The 19,865-nt window shown below is 35.4% G+C and overlaps 3 long non-coding RNA genes across 4 annotated transcripts; 2 read left to right on the forward strand and 1 right to left on the reverse strand.

The window, feature by feature from the left end:
- Positions 1 to 792: 792 nt before the first annotated feature.
- LOC123469708 lies at positions 793 to 1,878 on the forward strand. Of its 2 annotated transcripts, none has more exons than XR_006643024.1 (3): positions 793 to 857; positions 1,409 to 1,467; positions 1,543 to 1,878. It is a non-coding gene; the product is annotated as an uncharacterized LOC123469708 (long non-coding RNA). The 2 variants fall into 2 exon arrangements; XR_006643023.1 differs by lacking the exon at positions 793 to 857 and adding an exon at positions 1,035 to 1,185.
- A 5,425-nt stretch (positions 1,879 to 7,303) lies between these two features.
- LOC123469709 lies at positions 7,304 to 7,932 on the forward strand. The gene is made up of 3 exons (XR_006643025.1): positions 7,304 to 7,480; positions 7,540 to 7,688; positions 7,810 to 7,932. It is a non-coding gene; the product is annotated as an uncharacterized LOC123469709 (long non-coding RNA).
- A 4,025-nt stretch (positions 7,933 to 11,957) lies between these two features.
- Positions 11,958 to 12,463, reverse strand: LOC123469710. Its single transcript, XR_006643026.1, has 2 exons — positions 12,404 to 12,463; positions 11,958 to 12,223 (listed from the first exon to the last, which is right to left on the reverse strand). It is a non-coding gene; the product is annotated as an uncharacterized LOC123469710 (long non-coding RNA).
- Positions 12,464 to 19,865: the final 7,402 nt, after the last annotated feature.

Here is a 19,865-nt window from a genome sequence, read left to right on the forward strand (position 1 = left end):
GGAAGGCTAACCGCTGAATTGTTACCTTTCCCCCACCCCGACTTTTTCTCAAGTTTTCCGTTTTCCATATTTTCTACCGACCATGGTACGCGTACTTGAGAGGGCGAAAATGGGACGAAAATTGGAATCGTCTGTTTTGGCAACTCTGGCGGGGTGTGTCACTAGAGGGCCTACTTTAACGTAGGCTCTTATGGGACTTCTTTGGAGCAGTTACGTTTGCGTCTTGTTAAAACGGTAGCAAATTATATTTTTGTTAGCTAAACAAAAACGTACAGCATGGTATAACGTACAGCACGACAAACTTTGACAAGCCGTAGATGACCAAAGAAAGCGGCAAAATTGATTGCAATCACCATGGCAATCACTTCCAAAGAACAAATTCCGCTTTTAATATATAATGTGAAACAGTTTAGCAGAAGTGGAAAGTTCATGAATTTCAGAAATTCTTGGACCATTTTTTTTTATTATACAAGCATTTTAAAATTTAAATCCAAAACATGAAGTTTGCATAAAAATTAATTCTACACACGATTCAAATTTCCCGATAGGGATTCTATCAAAACTCGCATTTCCCAACCCCCTGATACAGGCACCCCTACCCTTCTACAACGACCGGTGGATCGACCGACACTTTTTCTGAGACTTAACCCTAGAGATGGCGCTGATGGCGCGGCGATTTCAGGGTGTTGACACTAATCTTTCGTTCGTTTTCTTATTTTAGATGCTGTGCCGCTGAGATTGGTCTCCTTTTGTAGATGAAATAACGCAGCAGCTCCCGGTCGAGTCCCCGTTTTTATCGGCTGAATAGAAAAAGGAGTGCGGAGCAGTTTAGTCGGCCCATTCGAGTGGATTTCAGGGTCTCGTACTTATCTTTTATACGTTTTCTTATTTTATATGCTGTGTCGCAAAACTTGACGTCATGTTGTAGAGGAGATAACGCGGAGATTAACAAAGGGGTCATGTCAATTATCGGCTCAACGATAAAGGAACGCGGAGCCATCTAAGAGCGACTCGAAGTTTTGGGAGATTTTTTTCAGAGAGATGGCGCGTCGGTCATGAAGATAGGGAAAAATCAGGCCGCGAAGTTGTTTTCAAGGCGGGGCTTTGTGCGTCGCCTGGCAACGGACTGGTTTTTCCACAGGCCGTGTGAGGTTGTCAACATGGTCTCACTACATATGTATTAAGGTCACACTTATTGCACCTCACACAGTGTTGCCAAACTATATCAATTTTTGATTTATTATTTTTTTTTCCCTATTTTTTTTTAGTCTGCTTCGAGTCGCGACTTTCCTTATTGCTCTAGAACGAGCAATATGTTTTCTTTTCGTTAACATTAACATTAGGCAACTAAAAAAAATATTCCTTTTAATATTTAATATTCAGGATTAAATTTTTTTATTTTTTACAGGTCATGCAAAACCATTCGTCAGCCACATTTACAGGACAATCATTAACGCACATTTTGTGGTACCATTTGTTGTAACATTTTTATCACATCCGATGAACTCCAAGCATTTTTTCTCTCACCCTTTTCTGCGACAGGTACAAAACAGATTTTCTGTTTCGACAGTCTCGTGAGATCTCGTGGCACGACTTTGAATGGATGGAAATGGAGTCATGCATGCCAAATTTTATTTCCCTAACTTGTAAAATGATGAAACACCACACGAAAAATGAGTTCCGTCTCCCTTTTTACTACCCAAAAACCGCTTCCGTGTTTTACACAGAGCTTACGGGTAAACGGCTTTAGCGAAAATCACTGCCGTTAGTTATCTTTAATCCCCTCCTCTTCCGTTTTTGTCTTATATTAAAGAGCTAATTCTCTTCTACAAACCCAGTAAAAGATTTTTGGAAGGGGGAATTAGTTTTAAAGTTATTAGATTTGATATACAGCCCATATTTCCTGAAATTTTCTAAATATTGGTCTTATAGTTTTTCATTTACATGTTAAAAACCATTAATGAAGTTGGTGCGCTAACAGAACTGTTTTCGTTAATTTTTTAAACGGCTAGTCTAAAGAGAAAACCAATGACTAAATCGAAATCAGCGTTCAATTTCGATTATACCGTCTGATTTCTGGAGAATTTCAAGAGATGTCATTTTTGGCCGATTTTGACAAAAGTGGAAAGGCTATACCCTTCCCACTTTTTCATTTTTGACCAAATTTCAAATTTGGCTTAAAAAACATGATTTAGATTCAGAATTGAATGAAAATCACGGAAATCAGGTTTACTTTTCTATTGGTCTTATAGTTTTTCATTTACATGTTAAAAACCATAAATGAAGTTGGTGCGCTAACAGTTTCGTTAATTTTTTAAACGGCTAGTCTAAAGAGAAAACCAATGACTAAATCGAAATCAGCGTTCAATTTCGATTATGCCGTCTGATTTCTGAAGAATTTCAAGAGATGTCATTTTTGGCCGATTTTGACAAAAGTGGAAAGGCTATACCCTTCCCACTTTTTCATTTTTGACCAAATTTCAAATTTGGCTTAAAATACATGATTTAGATTCAGAATTGAATGAAAATCACGGAAATCAGGTTAATTTTTCTCTTGGTCTTATAGTTTTTCATTTACATGTTAAAAACCATAAATGAAGTTGGTGCGCTAACAGAACTGTTTTCGTTAATTTTTTAAACGGCTAGTCTAAAGAGAAAACCAATGACTAAATCGAAATCAGCGTTCAATTTCGATTATACCGTCTGATTTCTGGAGAATTTCAAGAGATGTCATTTTTGGCCGATTTTGACAAAAGTGGAAAGGCTATACCCTTCCCACTTTTTCATTTTTGACCAAATTTCAAATTTGGCTTTAAATACATGATTTAGATTCAGAATTGAATGAAAATCACGGAAATCAGGTTAATTTTTCTCTTGGTCTTATAGTTTTTCATTTACATGTTAAAAACCATAAATGAAGTTGGTGCGCTAACAGAACTGTTTTCGTTAATTTTTTAAACGGCTAGTCTAAAGAGAAAACCAATGACTAAATCGAAATCAGCGTTCAATTTCGATTATACCGTCTGATTTCTGGAGAATTTCAAGAGATGTCATTTTTGGCCGATTTTGACAAAAGTGGAAAGGCTATACCTCTCCCACTTTTTCATTTTTGACCAAATTTCAAATTTGGCTTAAAATACATGATTTAGATTTAGAATTGAATGAAAATCACGGAAATCAGGTTTATTTTTCTATTAGTCTTATAGTTTTTCATTTAGATGTTAAAAACCATAAATGAAGTTGGTGCGCTAACAGTTTCGTTAATTTTTTAAACGGCTAGTCTAAAGAGAAAACCAATGACTAAATCGAAATCAGCGTTCAATTTCGATTATACCGTCTGATTTCTGGAGAATTTCAAGAGATGTCATTTTTGGCCGATTTTGACAAAAGTGGAAAGGCTATACCCTTCCCACTTTTTCATTTTTGACCAAATTTCAAATTTGGCTTAAAATACATGATTTAGATTCAGAATTGAATGAAAATCACGGAAATCAGGTTTACTTTTCTATTGGTCTTATAGTTTTTCATTTAGATGTTAAAAACCATAAATGAAGTTGGTGCGCTAACAGTTTCGTTAATTTTTTAAACGGCTAGTCTAAAGAGAAAACCAATGACTAAATCGAAATCAGCGTTCAATTTCGATTATACCGTCTGATTTCTGGAGAATTTCAAGAGATGTCATTTTTGGCCGATTTTGACAAAAGTGGAAAGGCTATACCCTTCCCACTTTTTCATTTTTGACCAAATTTCAAATTTGGCTTAAAATACATGATTTAGATTCAGAATTGAATGAAAATCACGGAAATCAGGTTTACTTTTCTATTGGTCTTATAGTTTTTCATTTAGATGTTAAAAACCATAAATGAAGTTGGTGCGCTAACAGTTTCGTTAATTTTTTAAACGGCTAGTCTAAAGAGAAAACCAATGACTAAATCGAAATCAGCGTTCAATTTCGATTATACCGTCTGATTTCTGGAGAATTTCAAGAGATGTCATTTTTGGCCGATTTTGACAAAAGTGGAAAGGCTATACCCTTCCCACTTTTTCATTTTTGACCAAATTTCAAATTTGGCTTAAAATACATGATTTAGATTCAGAATTGAATGAAAATCACGGAAATCAGGTTTACTTTTCTATTGGTCTTATAGTTTTTCATTTAGATGTTAAAAACCATAAATGAAGTTGGTGCGCTAACAGTTTCGTTAATTTTTTAAACGGCTAGTCTAAAGAGAAAACCAATGACTAAATCGAAATCAGCGTTCAATTTCGATTATACCGTCTGATTTCTGGAGAATTTCAAGAGATGTCATTTTTGGCCGATTTTGACAAAAGTGGAAAGGCTATACCCTTCCCACTTTTTCATTTTTGACCAAATTTCAAATTTGGCTTAAAATACATGATTTAGATTCAGAATTGAATGAAAATCACGGAAATCAGGTTTACTTTTCTATTGGTCTTATAGTTTTTCATTTAGATGTTAAAAACCATAAATGAAGTTGGTGCGCTAACAGTTTCGTTAATTTTTTAAACGGCTAGTCTAAAGAGAAAACCAATGACTAAATCGAAATCAGCGTTCAATTTCGATTATACCGTCTGATTTCTGGAGAATTTCAAGAGATGTCATTTTTGGCCGATTTTGACAAAAGTGGAAAGGCTATACCCTTCCCACTTTTTCATTTTTGACCAAATTTCAAATTTGGCTTAAAATACATGATTTAGATTCAGAATTGAATGAAAATCACGGAAATCAGGTTAATTTTTCTCTTGGTCTTATAGTTTTTCAATTACATGTTAAAAACCATAAATGAAGTTGGTGCGCTAACAGAACTGTTTTCGTTAATTTTTTAAACGGCTAGTCTAAAGAGAAAACCAATGACTAAATCGAAATCAGCGTTCAATTTCGATTATACCGTCTGATTTCTGGAGAATTTCAAGAGATGTCATTTTTGGCCGATTTTGACAAAAGTGGAAAGGCTATACCCTTCCCACTTTTTCATTTTTGACCAAATTTCAAATTTGGCTTAAAATACATGATTTAGATTCAGAATTGAATGAAAATCACGGAAATCAGGTTTACTTTTCTATTGGTCTTATAGTTTTTCATTTAGATGTTAAAAACCATAAATGAAGTTGGTGCGCTAACAGTTTCGTTAATTTTTTAAACGGCTAGTCTAAAGAGAAAACCAATGACTAAATCGAAATCAGCGTTCAATTTCGATTATACCGTCTGATTTCTGGAGAATTTCAAGAGATGTCATTTTTGGCCGATTTTGACAAAAGTGGAAAGGCTATACCCTTCCCACTTTTTCATTTTTGACCAAATTTCAAATTTGGCTTAAAATACATGATTTAGATTCAGAATTGAATGAAAATCACGGAAATCAGGTTAATTTTTCTCTTGGTCTTATAGTTTTTCAATTACATGTTAAAAACCATAAATGAAGTTGGTGCGCTAACAGAACTGTTTTCGTTAATTTTTTAAACGGCTAGTCTAAAGAGAAAACCAATGACTAAATCGAAATCAGCGTTCAATTTCGATTATACCGTCTGATTTCTGGAGAATTTCAAGAGATGTCATTTTTGGCCGATTTTGACAAAAGTGGAAAGGCTATACCCTTCCCACTTTTTCATTTTTGACCAAATTTCAAATTTGGCTTAAAAAACATGATTTAGATTCAGAATTGAATGAAAATCACGGAAATCAGGTTTACTTTTCTATTGGTCTTATAGTTTTTCATTTACATGTTAAAAACCATAAATGAAGTTGGTGCGCTAACAGTTTCGTTAATTTTTTAAACGGCTAGTCTAAAGAGAAAACCAATGACTAAATCGAAATCAGCGTTCAATTTCGATTATGCCGTCTGATTTCTGAAGAATTTCAAGAGATGTCATTTTTGGCCGATTTTGACAAAAGTGGAAAGGCTATACCCTTCCCACTTTTTCATTTTTGACCAAATTTCAAATTTGGCTTAAAATACATGATTTAGATTCAGAATTGAATGAAAATCACGGAAATCAGGTTTATTTTTCTATCGGTCTTTTAGTTTTTTATTTAAACGTTTAAAACCATAAACTAAGTTGGTGCGCCAACAGCACTGTTTTCGTTAATTTTATAACGGCTAGTTTCACGAGAAAACCAATGACTAAATCGAAATCAGCGTTCAATTTCGGTTATGCCGTCTGATTTTTGGAGAATTTCATGAGATGTCGTTTTTGGCCGATTTTGACAAAAGTGGGAAGGCGGGATGAAGTCGTTGATGATCAGCGCACGCCTCATAGGACATGTATACGGAGTCTGTTTTGCCGGAAGAGCAAACGGTTTCCGAGATATTATGGCGAATGGGCGACCAGGCCGTACCCTATCGGGAACTTCCTGAACGGAGTGAGGGCCCCTAGAAAAGTTTTGTTCCATAGCTTTTGTTTGGCATCAAATACTAAATGAAAATTAACACAAGTTTAATTCGAAAACTAAATACTTACATTACATGACATACAAATATTTATTGTGTAATGATCAAAATCTAAATTTCCCGATAGGGATTCTATCAAAACTCGCATTTCCCAACCCCCTGATACAGGCACCCCTACCCTTCTACAACGACCGGTGGATCGACCGACACTTTTTCTGAGACTTTACCCCAGAGATGGCGCTGATGGCGCGGCGATTTCAGGGGTGTCTACACTAATCTTTCGTTCGTTTTTTTATTTTAGATGCTGTGCCGCTGAGATTGGTCTCCTTTTGTAGAGGAAATAACGCAGCAGCTCCCGGTCGAGTCCCCGTTTTTATCGGCTGAACGACGAAGGAGTGTGGAGCAGTTTAGTCAGCCAACTCGAGTCGATTTCAGGGTCTCGGACGTATCCTTTATACGTTTTCTTATTTTAGATGCTGCGTCGCAAAACTTGACGTCGTGTTGTAGAGGAGATAACGCGGAGATTAACGAAGGGGTCCTGTCAATTATCGGCTCAACAATAAAGGAATGCGGAGCAATCTAAGAGCGACTCGACATTTCTGGAGATTTTTTTTCAGAGAGATGGCGCGTCGGTCATGAAGATAGGGAAAAATCAGGCCGCGAAGTTATTTTTCAAGGCGAGGCTTTGTGCGTCGCCCGGCAACGGACAGGTTTTTTCACAGGCCGTGTGAGCTCCATTGTTTCGATCATGGTCGTCTACATAAAAATGGGCAACTACGGAACGCCGTTTGATCCACTTTTTAATAGTTGTCCGTTTATTTAGCAAATAAATAAACAACTTGTACTGCCATGTAGCGATTTCGATAGACGACGCCTTCAAGGGAAGAGGAGTCTACAACATATTGAATTTATCGATCGATTGTTAGGCCGATTTCGATCAGCATTGTATAGTTAATGAATGACAACTTGACGAGATCTTGACACGCACGTTGGAAGTGTACGCGTGTTTGCACCTCGATGAGCGTTGCACAATAACAAAGCTCCGTTGGTGAGCGTATTGATTAATAAAGGTATTTAAGGCATTATCCAATTAGTCATGCCATAATGTCTCACTTTGTTGGCAGCTTAGGTGAAGTCCTTGAGTGCCTCAAGGACTTTGTTTTGTTTTAGCAGTATTTTTTCCTTCAACAATTAATCTTGCATCTCCAACCGTGGAATGAGTTACATGTGACTCGAGACAAACAAACAGTGCAATTGCAACAATATAATTAGTCAGCGGTAAACAACACATTCTATCTGAGAATAGTTTAGACTTTTTGAGCGTATCTTTTGTTTATCACATGTTGCATTTTAATTACTGTTATTTTTAAATTTATATCCATGGTTTTTCTTCGACTAGATATAAATTTGCCATATCTTCATGCCAACCACAAGGATTCTGCTTTTGCACACACCTTGCTAATTATAATTTTGCACCTTGCCTTGGGAAGGCTATACCCTTCCCACTTTTTCATTTTTGGCCAAATTTCAAATTTTGCTTAAAATACATGAATTCGAATCAAAATTGAATGAAAATCACGAAAATCAGGTTTATTTTCCTATTGGTCTTATAGTTTTTGATTTAATCCTTAAAAACCCAAAATTAAGTTGTTGCGCTAACAGCACTGTTTCGTTAATTTTTGAAACGGCTGGTTTAACGAGAAAACCAATAACTAAATCGAAATCAGCGTTCAATTTCGATTATTCCGTGTGATTTTTGGAGAATTTCAAGAGATGTCGTTTTTGGTAGATTTTGACAAAAGTGGGAAGGCTATACCCTTCCCACTTTTTCATTTTTGGCCAAATTTCAAATTTTGCTTAAAATACATGAATTCGAATCAAAATTGAATGAAAATCACGAAAATCAGGTTTATTTTCCTATTGGTCTTATAGTTTTTGATTTAATCCTTAAAAACCCAAAATTAAGTTGTTGCGCTAACAGCACTGTTTCGTTAATTTTTGAAAACGGCTGGTTTAACGAGAACACCAATAACTAAATCGAAATCAGCGTTCAATTTCGATTATTCCGTGTGATTTTTGGAGAATTTCAAGAGATGTCGTTTTTGGTAGATTTTGACAAAAGTGGGAAGGCTATACCCTTCCCACTTTTTCATTTTTGGCCAAATTTCAAATTTTGCTTAAAATACATGAATTCGAATCAAAATTGAATGAAAATCACGAAAATCAGGTTTATTTTCCTATTGGTCTTATAGTTTTTGATTTAATCCTTAAAAACCCAAAATTAAGTTGTTGCGCTAACAGCACTGTTTCGTTAATTTTTGAAACGGCTGGTTTAACGAGAAAACCAATAACTAAATCGAAATCAGCGTTCAATTTCGATTATTCCGTGTGATTTTTGGAGAATTTCAAGAGATGTCGTTTTTGGTAGATTTTGACAAAAGTGGGAAGGCTATACCCTTCCCACTTTTTCATTTTTGGCCAAATTTCAAATTTTGCTTAAAATACATGAATTCGAATCAAAATTGAATGAAAATCACGAAAATCAGGTTTATTTTCCTATTGGTCTTATAGTTTTTGATTTAATCCTTAAAAACCCTAAATTAAGTTGTTGCGCTAACAGCACTGTTTCGTTAATTTTTGAAACGGCTGGTTTAACGAGAAAACCAATCACTAAATCGAAATCAGCGTTCAATTTCGATTATTCCGTGTGATTTTTGGAGAATTTCAAGAGATGTCGTTTTTGGTAGATTTTGACAAAAGTGGGAAGGCTATACCCTTCCCACTTTTTCATTTTTGGCCAAATTTCAAATTTTGCTTAAAATACATGAATTCGAATCAAAATTGAATGAAAATCACGAAAATCAGGTTTATTTTCCTATCGGTCTTATAGTTTTTGATTTAATCCTTAAAAACCCAAAATTAAGTTGTTGCGCTAACAGCACTGTTTCGTTAATTTTTGAAACGGCTGGTTTAACGAGAAAACCAATAACTAAATCGAAATCAGCGTTCAATTTCGATTATTCCGTGTGATTTTTGGAGAATTTCAAGAGATGTCGTTTTTGGTAGATTTTGACAAAAGTGGGAAGGCTATACCCTTCCCACTTTTTCATTTTTGGCCAAATTTCAAATTTTGCTTAAAATACATGAATTCGAATCAAAATTGAATGAAAATCACGAAAATCAGGTTTATTTTCCTATTGGTCTTATAGTTTTTGATTTAATCCTTAAAAACCCAAAATTAAGTTGTTGCGCTAACAGCACTGTTTCGTTAATTTTTGAAACGGCTGGTTTAACGAGAAAACCAATAACTAAATCGAAATCAGCGTTCAATTTCGATTATTCCGTGTGATTTTTGGAGAATTTCAAGAGATGTCGTTTTTGGTAGATTTTGACAAAAGTGGGAAGGCTATACCCTTCCCACTTTTTCATTTTTGGCCAAATTTCAAATTTTGCTTAAAATACATGAATTCGAATCAAAATTGAATGAAAATCACGAAAATCAGGTTTATTTTCCTATTGGTCTTATAGTTTTTGATTTAATCCTTAAAAACCCTAAATTAAGTTGTTGCGCTAACAGCACTGTTTCGTTAATTTTTGAAACGGCTGGTTTAACGAGAAAACCAATCACTAAATCGAAATCAGCGTTCAATTTCGATTATTCCGTGTGATTTTTGGAGAATTTCAAGAGATGTCGTTTTTGGTAGATTTTGACAAAAGTGGGAAGGCTATACCCTTCCCACTTTTTCATTTTTGACCCCAAATTTCAAATTTTGCTTAAAATACATGAATTCGAATCAAAATTGAATGAAAATCACGAAAATCAGGTTTATTTTCCTATCGGTCTTATAGTTTTTGATTTAATCCTTAAAAACCCAAAATTAAGTTGTTGCGCTAACAGCACTGTTTCGTTAATTTTTGAAACGGCTGGTTTAACGAGAAAACCAATAACTAAATCGAAATCAGCGTTCAATTTCGATTATTCCGTGTGATTTTTGGAGAATTTCAAGAGATGTCGTTTTTGGTAGATTTTGACAAAAGTGGGAAGGCTATACCCTTCCCACTTTTTCATTTTTGGCCAAATTTCAAATTTTGCTTAAAATACATGAATTCGAATCAAAATTGAATGAAAATCACGAAAATCAGGTTTATTTTCCTATTGGTCTTATAGTTTTTGATTTAATCCTTAAAAACCCAAAATTAAGTTGTTGCGCTAACAGCACTGTTTCGTTAATTTTTGAAACGGCTGGTTTAACGAGAAAACCAATAACTAAATCGAAATCAGCGTTCAATTTCGATTATTCCGTGTGATTTTTGGAGAATTTCAAGAGATGTCGTTTTTGGTAGATTTTGACAAAAGTGGGAAGGCTATACCCTTCCCACTTTTTCATTTTTGACCAAATTTCAAATTTTGCTTAAAATACATGAATTCGAATCAAAATTGAATGAAAATCACGAAAATCAGGCTTATAGTTTTTGATTTAATCCTTAAAAACCCTAAATTAAGTTGTTGCGCTAACAGCACTGTTTCGTTAATTTTTGAAACGGCTGATTTAACGAGAAAACCAATAACTAAATCGAAATCAGCGTTCAATTTCGATTATTCCGTGTGATTTTTGGAGAATTTCAAGAGATGTCGTTTTTGGTAGATTTTGACAAAAGTGGGAAGGCTATACCCTTCCCACTTTTTCATTTTTGGCCAAATTTCAAATTTTGCTTAAAATACATGAATTCGAATCAAAATTGAATGAAAATCACGAAAATCAGGCTTATAGTTTTTGATTTAATCCTTAAAAACCCTAAATTAAGTTGTTGCGCTAACAGCACTGTTTCGTTAATTTTTGAAACGGCTGGTTTAACGAGAAAACCAATAACTAAATCGAAATCAGCGTTCAATTTCGATTATTCCGTGTGATTTTTGGAGAATTTCAAGAGATGTCGTTTTTGGTAGATTTTGACAAAAGTGGGAAGGCTATACCCTTCCCACTTTTTCATTTTTGGCCAAATTTCAAATTTTGCTTAAAATACATGAATTCGAATCAAAATTGAATGAAAATCACGAAAATCAGGTTTATTTTCCTATTGGTCTTATAGTTTTTGATTTAATCCTTAAAAACCCTAAATTAAGTTGTTGCGCTAACAGCACTGTTTCGTTAATTTTTGAAACGGCTGGTTTAACGAGAAAACCAATAACTAAATCGAAATCAGCGTTCAATTTCGATTATTCCGTGTGATTTTTGGAGAATTTCAAGTGATGTCGTTTTTGGTAGATTTTGACAAAAGTGGGAAGGCTATACCCTTCCCACTTTTTCATTTTTGGCCAAATTTCAAATTTTGCTTAAAATAGAGGCAATTCACATCGCGGTTTCGCGTGTCAATTGTTTCGATGTCCGCCATTTTCTCTGGTTGTTTATGTCATGTTTTGCGTTGTCTGTATTGGCTGAAAGTGTTATTTCCCAATACAAAGTGGATTTTGTGAATCAGTGTTTAATTTTTTTTAATTTTTTTTTGTGTCAGTTAATTGCTACGTATCTTAGTTAGTATGTGTAGCAATTTCTGTTTCCAGATCACATTTCTTGTATTTTTAAAAAAATCTTTTCTGTAGGGCTGTCAGAAGATAAACGTAAGTATGCAGCAAAACTATTAATAGTAGGTTGTGATTGCCCCTATACAATTCACGAAGAGTATTGGTGCAATGGACTTAGCATCGCAGGAAAAATGCTACTGGTAACCAATCTTGATTTGGTAAATTACCTGCTGTGTTCCAAGTCTCCATACACGCATGAAGATTTAAAGGCTTACAAGGGCCTTGAGACCTACAAGAGATTTATTGATGAGGGAATTGGATCATTTTGTGCAATCAGTCTTTTAAACAAAAATTTGTTGATGAAAGCGAAGGTTATTACTCTTCATTTGTTTATTTGTAACATTACTATAACATATAACTTTTTGTTGTCATAATGTATGAATAAATTATACTTCATAATTTGTATTACCTCTTGAACATTTAAAATTACTCTTCTTGACTCTCTATCCATGGCTGACTTAGCGTTAACATACACTTTGTCAAGATTCAGGGATGGGGCCCAGTCTGGGTGTGTTTCTCCAGTGTACTAAAAAGGTTTTCCTGTGTGATTTCAAATAGAAGAATTAGATAGACACATTCACTATTAATAAATTTGTCGAGACTTACCTAGAGCAAAATGTGCATTACAAACTCTAATGTTATTTGTTTTTGCAACCCGGGGCACAACAATATTGAAAACCCATGACAGCCCTACAGAAAAGATTTTTTAAAAAATACAAGAAATGTGATCTGGAAACAGAAATTGCTACACATACTAACCAAGATACGTAGCAATTAACTGACACAAAAAAAAATTAAAAAAAATTAAACACTGATTCACAAAATCCACTTTGTATTGGGAAATAACACTTTCAGCCAATACAAACAACGCAAAACATGACATAAACAACCAGAGAAAATGGCGGACATCGAAACAATTGACACGCGAAACCGCGATGTGAATTGCCTCTATACATGAATTCGAATCAAAATTGAATGAAAATCACGAAAATCAGGTTTATTTTCCTATTGGTCTTATAGTTTTTGATTTAATCCTTAAAAACCCTAAATTAAGTTGTTGCGCTAACAGCACTGTTTCGTTAATTTTTGAAACGGCTGGTTTAACGAGAAAACCAATTACTAAATCGAAATCAGCGTTCAATTTCGATTATTCCGTGTGATTTTTGGAGAATTTCAAGAGATGTCGTTTTTGGTAGATTTTGACAAAAGTGGGAAGGCTATACCCTTCCCACTTTTTCATTTTTGGCCAAATTTCAAATTTTGCTTAAAATACATGAATTCGAATCAAAAATGAATGAAAATCACGAAAATCAGGTTTATTTTCCTATTGGTCTTATAGTTTTTGATTTAATCCTTAAAAACCCTAAATTAAGTTGTTGCGCTAACAGCACTGTTTCGTTAATTTTTGAAACGGCTGGTTTAACGAGAAAACCAATAACTAAATCGAAATCAGCGTTCAATTTCGATTATTCCGTGTGATTTTTGGAGAATTTCAAGAGATGTCGTTTTTGGTAGATTTTGACAAAAGTGGGAAGGCTATACCCTTCCCACTTTTTCATTTTTGGCCAAATTTCAAATTTTGCTTAAAATACATGAATTCGAATCAAAATTGAATGAAAATCACGAAAATCAGGTTTATTTTCCTATTGGTCTTATAGTTTTTGATTTAATCCTTAAAAACCCAAAATTAAGTTGTTGCGCTAACAGCACTGTTTCGTTAATTTTTGAAACGGCTGGTTTAACGAGAAAACCAATAACTAAATCGAAATCAGCGTTCAATTTCGATTATTCCGTGTGATTTTTGGAGAATTTCAAGAGATGTCGTTTTTGGTAGATTTTGACAAAAGTGGGAAGGCTATACCCTTCCCACTTTTTCATTTTTGGCCAAATTTCAAATTTTGCTTAAAATACATGAATTCGAATCAAAATTGAATGAAAATCACGAAAATCAGGTTTATTTTCCTATTGGTCTTATAGTTTTTGATTTAATCCTTAAAAACCCTAAATTAAGTTGTTGCGCTAACAGCACTGTTTCGTTAATTTTTGAAACGGCTGGTTTAACGAGAAAACCAATAACTAAATCGAAATCAGCGTTCAATTTCGATTATTCCGTGTGATTTTTGGAGAATTTCAAGAGATGTCGTTTTTGGTAGATTTTGACAAAAGTGGGAAGGCTATACCCTTCCCACTTTTTCATTTTTGGCCAAATTTCAAATTTTGCTTAAAATACATGAATTCGAATCAAAATTGAATGAAAATCACGAAAATCAGGTTTATTTTCCTATTGGTCTTATAGTTTTTGATTTAATCCTTAAAAACCCTAAATTAAGTTGTTGCGCTAACAGCACTGTTTCGTTAATTTTTGAAACGGCTGGTTTAACGAGAAAACCAATAACTAAATCGAAATCAGCGTTCAATTTCGATTATTCCGTGTGATTTTTGGAGAATTTCAAGAGATGTCGTTTTTGGTAGATTTTGACAAAAGTGGGAAGGCTATACCCTTCCCACTTTTTCATTTTTGGCCAAATTTCAAATTTTGCTTAAAATACATGAATTCGAATCAAAATTGAATGAAAATCACGAAAATCAGGTTTATTTTCCTATTGGTCTTATAGTTTTTGATTTAATCCTTAAAAACCCTAAATTAAGTTGTTGCGCTAACAGCACTGTTTCGTTAATTTTTGAAACGGCTGGTTTAACGAGAAAACCAATTACTAAATCGAAATCAGCGTTCAATTTCGATTATTCCGTGTGATTTTTGGAGAATTTCAAGAGATGTCGTTTTTGGTAGATTTTGACAAAAGTGGGAAGGCTATACCCTTCCCACTTTTTCATTTTTGGCCAAATTTCAAATTTTGCTTAAAATACATGAATTCGAATCAAAATTGAATGAAAATCACGAAAATCAGGTTTATTTTCCTATTGGTCTTATAGTTTTTGATTTAATCCTTAAAAACCCTAAATTAAGTTGTTGCGCTAACAGCACTGTTTCGTTAATTTTTGAAACGGCTGGTTTAACGAGAAAACCAATTACTAAATCGAAATCAGCGTTCAATTTCGATTATTCCGTGTGATTTTTGGAGAATTTCAAGAGATGTCGTTTTTGGTAGATTTTGACAAAAGTGGGAAGGCTATACCCTCCCCCCTTTTTCTTTTTAAAAAAAATCAAATTTTGCTTAAAATACATGAATTCGAATCAAAATTGAATGAAAATCACGAAAATCAGGTTTATTTTCCTATTGGTCTTATAGTTTTTGATTTAATCCTTAAAAACCCTAAATTAAGTTGTTGCGCTAACAGCACTGTTTCGTTAATTTTTGAAACGGCTGGTTTAACGAGAAAACCAATAACTAAATCAAAATCAGCGTTCAATTTCGATTATTCCGTGTGATTTTTGGAGAATTTCAAGAGATGTCGTTTTTGGTAGATTTTGACAAAAGTGGGAAGGCCCTTCCCACTTTTTCATTTTTGGCCAAATTTCAAATTTTGCTTAAAATACATGAATTCGAATCAAAATTGAATGAAAATCACGAAAATCAGGTTTATTTTCCTATTGGTCTTATAGTTTTTGATTTAATCCTTAAAAACCCTAAATTAAGTTGTTGCGCTAACAGCACTGTTTCGTTAATTTTTGAAACGGCTGGTTTAACGAGAAAACCAATAACTAAATCGAAATCAGCGTTCAATTTCGATTATTCCGTGTGATTTTTGGAGAATTTCAAGAGATGTCGTTTTTGGTAGATTTTGACAAAAGTGGGAAGGCTATACCCTTCCCACTTTTTCATTTTTGGCCAAATTTCAAATTTTGCTTAAAATACATGAATTCGAATCAAAATTGAATGAAAATCACGAAAATCAGGTTTATTTTCCTATTGGTCTTATAGTTTTTGATTTAATCCTTAAAAACCGAAAATTAAGTTGTTGCGCTAACAGCACTGTTTCGTTAATTTTTGAAACGGCTGGTTTAACGAGAAAACCAATAACTAAATCGAAATCAGCGTTCAATTTCGATTATTCCGTGTGATTTTTGGAGAATTTCAAGAGATGTCGTTTTTGGTAGATTTTGACAAAAGTGGGAAGGCTATACCCTTCCCACTTTTTCCTTTTTGGCCAAATTTCAAATTTTGCTTAAAATACATGAATTCGAATCAAAATTGAATGAAAATCACGAAAATCAGGTTTATTTTCCTATTGGTCTTATAGTTTTTGATTTAATCCTTAAAAACCCAAAATTAAGTTATTGCGCTAACAGCACTGTTTCGTTAATTTTTGAAACGGCTGGTTTAACGAGAAAACCAATTACTAAATCGAAATCAGCGTTCAATTTCGATTATTCCGTGTGATTTTTGGAGAATTTCAAGAGATGTCGTTTTGGTAGATTTTGACAAAAGTGGGAAGGCTATACCCTTCCCACTTTTTCATTTTTGGCCAAATTTCAAATTTTGCTTAAAATACGTGAATTCGAATCAAAATTGAATTTCCCGATAGGGATTCTATCAAAACTCGCATTTCCCAACCCCCTGATACAGGCACCCCTACCCTTCTACAACGACCGGTGGATCGACCGACACTTTTTCTGAGACTTTACCCCAGAGATGGCGCTGATGGCGCGGCGATTTCAGGGGTGTCCGCACTAATCTTTCGTTCGTTTTTTTTTTTTTAGATGCTGTGCCGCTGAGATTGGTCTCCATTTGTAGAGGAAATAACGCAGCAGCTCCCGGTCGAGTCCCCGTTTTTATCGGCTAAACGACGAAGGAGTGCGGAGCAGTTTAGTCGGCCCATTCGAGTCGATTTCAGGGTCTCGTACGTATCTTTTATACGTTTTCTTATTTTAGACGCTGTGGCGCAAAACTTGACGTCATGTTGTAGAGGAGATAACGCGGAGATTAACGAAGGGGTCGTGTCAATTATCGGCTCAACGATAAAGGAACACGGAACAATCCAAGAGCGACTCGAAGTTTTGGGAGATTTTTTTTCAGAGACATGGCGCGTCGGTCATGAAGATAGGGAAAAATCAGGCCGCGAAGTTGTTTTCAAGGCGGGGCTTTGTGCGTCGCCTGGCAACGGAGTAGTTTTTCCACAGGCCGTGTGAGGCTGTCAACATGGTCGCACTACATATGTATTAAGGTACACTCGCTTCCATAAATATGTAGGCCACCGCCCGCGGGTTGTACCGCTTCAAAAATACCTTTATGCGCGCCTTTATGGTATATTCGACAATAGAGTAGGAAGGGGTTACATATGAAACCAAAATAATGATGGGATGAGTAATAAATGAAGAAGGGGGGTGGACGAAATATTGATCTTTGCCTAAAACACTGTAACAAAAAATTTTCCGCTAAAATAAAAAACTTTGTTTTGCTGACCCATCCCTCAAGTTTATTTTCTTCCTTTCACAAGCTTAAGTAAACATTCCGTAAAGGTATATTTGAAGCGGTACAACCCGCGGGCGGTGGCCTACATATTTATGGAAGCGAGTGTAACACCTATTGCACCTCACACAGCGTTGCCAAACTATATAAATTTTTCATTTATTTTATCTTTTATTTTTTTCCCCTATGATTGATGATTTTTATCCCTTTTTTAACTATGATTAAGATACTTATTATAATTTAAAATCCGAATGGAGCTTCTTTCTTTTTTATTTTTTTGTTTCCCAAAGGTAATTTACTACCGCTAGATGTCGTTTAACTTGACACTAGTTCGTCCAGTTTGAACGTTTCTTAAACAAACTGTTTGCCCATCGATATAACTAACTTGCTCTACTTGATTACTCACAGCCTCAGTCGTCAGTTTTTCCGGAAGAGCAAATGGTTTCCGGGTTTCTGTGTGGCGAATTGGCGTCCAGGCTGTACCCTATCGGGAACTTCCTGAACGGAGTGAGGGCCCCTAATTTTTCTAAATGAAAAAAAATTAAACAGCTTAATGTAACAGTTGAAAAGGGGTAGTCCCATAATTGTTAGATATTCCAACACCCGAACCTGATGATTCAGAGAACGACAATTAAATAAAAATCTAAACGGAGAAATAATGACAAGACTAGCGTAACAAATAAACAGAGACCGAAGAAGATTAATGTAAGATCGGAATAAATAAGCTGTTTTTATATACATATAACGACATCTGGTGCAAAGATGCAAAACTAGAATAGTGGGGAATTCATCACTAGATGGCGCCACTTGGAACTAGTGGAAACATCTAGTGCAAAAGACCGTCACAAGATGGCGAACCAGGATCTGGTTTTCCCCAAGTTCTAAAATCCATCGCTAGATGGCGCCGCTACGGTTAGACGACATATAGTTCAAAATCTATCGTTAGATGGTGCCACTAGGAACTGGGTAAACAACATCTAGTTAGGAAATCCCTCGCTAGAGGACGAAATAGGATCTGGTCGAAACCTCAACCGCAAATGTGTCTATATCCTTTCATTTTGTTTGGACGGAAGGGATCCTATGGTGCCTACCATACCCTCGTTTTCTTTCCATTCTTCTCTTCCTCTACGTTTCAGTTAATTTTCCTACTTTTAATGTTGCACCTTTTTCACGGGTTGCAAAGAAAGAGAAATAGGAATAGCATAAAGGTGTACGGTAGGCACCAAACTATCCCCTCCATCAAAAAGAAATAGAAGGATATAGACCCATTTGCCTGCTAAAGAAACTTCCACGCATGACTGTATATAAGAAATATACCTAGAAAACTTACCCTGAGTCGGCAGTCTCCGACACTAGATCTACCAAAATCTAATAATAAGAGCCTACGTTAAAGTAGGCCCTCTAGTTACACACCCGGCCAGAGTTGCCAATAGTTGACGATTCCAATCATGGTATTGTAGAGAAATAATCCAATGGCGGCGATGTAACACAGTGTATTCGCTTTCGCGCCCAAACAAACAAAGGGATTTACACGGAATAGAGCGACCTGAGCTCCGACCGCTTCGAGTTTCCTTCAACGACTTCCGAACTGACTGTGGGGGGTCCCCTTTTATACTACATCAGGGATAGGGGCAACATAGGGCAAGGGGAGGAGCCAATCAGGTCACGCCACGTGACCTGGAATATTCTAAACTGAGTGCAGTCTCGCGCCATCTAGCGCTCGGCCGAAGAATGAGGACAACATTAATCTGACACATCATAACAGTATATAAGGACTGATGGTAGGGGAACTTCAGGGGAGGCTGGCGTATGAAAACGTCACAAAACTGGACTTAGCCTCTACGCGGCGCTGGGCAATAACTGCGGCGAACAAAATACACTAGGCATATGGAAACCTTCAGAAAAAATTTGTTTTTGCAACACATTTACATTAGATTTTTGGTTTTTTCAACTTGAAACGCATCTTAGAGGAACTTAATATCGAAGCAGTGTATTTGATCACGAATTGTAGCAAAATTTTGTTTTACTTAGTAACAGCTTTCGATTTTTTACGCAAAGTCTTGGTTTCACTTCTAGCTTTATCATCTGATTTTAATTTCTTTAGGTCGAATCGAATACGTAAGTTCAAATAATCCATAACTAATTGAGGAAACAAATCAGACCTATGTACGGGACAGCACAAGGGTGGTAGGTTAGTCTGCAAGCTTTCCGATAACTTGTCAATTAGGCGGCGTTCATAAATTATGTAACGCGATAGGGGGGAGGGGTAGGGGGTTGAACGAAATGTTACTGATTGTGACAAGGGGGGTGGGGGGTTCAAGACTTTGTCACGTAACAAAGGAAAAACCATATTTGCCTCAGTCGCCATCTATCCGAACTATTAGGAAACCGAGAAAGAAAATTCGAGAAAACTCTTTCGTCGTTTTGCAGCCAACGGCTGCTGTGTTGCGAAACGACTTTACAACGTCTAAGTAGAGAAGGGTGACCTCTGTTTAGTTG

Source organism: Daphnia magna, linkage group LG2 (genome assembly GCF_020631705.1).
Source record: "Daphnia magna isolate NIES linkage group LG2, ASM2063170v1.1, whole genome shotgun sequence".
In the NCBI taxonomy this organism is placed as follows: Eukaryota; Metazoa; Arthropoda; class Branchiopoda; order Diplostraca; family Daphniidae; genus Daphnia; species Daphnia magna.